The sequence below is a fragment of the Ranitomeya variabilis genome, chromosome 2 (assembly GCF_051348905.1).
Source record: "Ranitomeya variabilis isolate aRanVar5 chromosome 2, aRanVar5.hap1, whole genome shotgun sequence".
Lineage (NCBI taxonomy): Eukaryota > Metazoa > Chordata > Amphibia > Anura > Dendrobatidae > Ranitomeya > Ranitomeya variabilis.
This window is the reverse complement of record NC_135233.1, coordinates 1,028,915,884-1,028,916,488: the sequence shown is the minus strand read 5'-3', so window position 1 is coordinate 1,028,916,488 and position 605 is coordinate 1,028,915,884.

Genomic DNA, 605 nt, shown 5'->3' with positions numbered 1-605 from the left:
TGCCCGAACAGTAGGTGTTCGGTACGGACGCCGAAATTTACTGTTCGGGTTCACCCATCTCTAATGATGAAAATATATATCACAGGTTGTTTGAAGATTAAAGGGATTGTCAGGTATAATATTTTGATTTTTTTTTTGTTTTCCTCCCTGAAGTGCTCTATACAGTATTTATCAGTTTGTGCAATTTAATGGACACACTTACTTTGCACTAAAAAGTGTGGTCATGTCACACACTGGCACATAAGGACCCTTCTATATGCTACTCAATTCAGCAAATGTTGAAAAGTCTTTTTAGGGGCAGTTAGAGTGGAACAACATGCCCTGAATGCATCCTAAAGGCTAATGTGCATGTTACTTCAAAGTTTGATACGTCAGCGCTGACACATTGGATTACTCCAAAATAGGGATCATTTTTGTGTTTCTGCTGTAGGTTCCCTTTAAACTAAACAGAAACAGGATCCTTCTCTCCAGGGGTCCTGTCGCATCTGCATGGGCCGCCGGTATTGACACCTATGCCATTGATGATCGCATGCAGCCTTGGGAGCTTGCTGGATCACATGAAAGCAAAGATAATGTAAGAAAAAAAAGGAAATTCTTTGACAAAA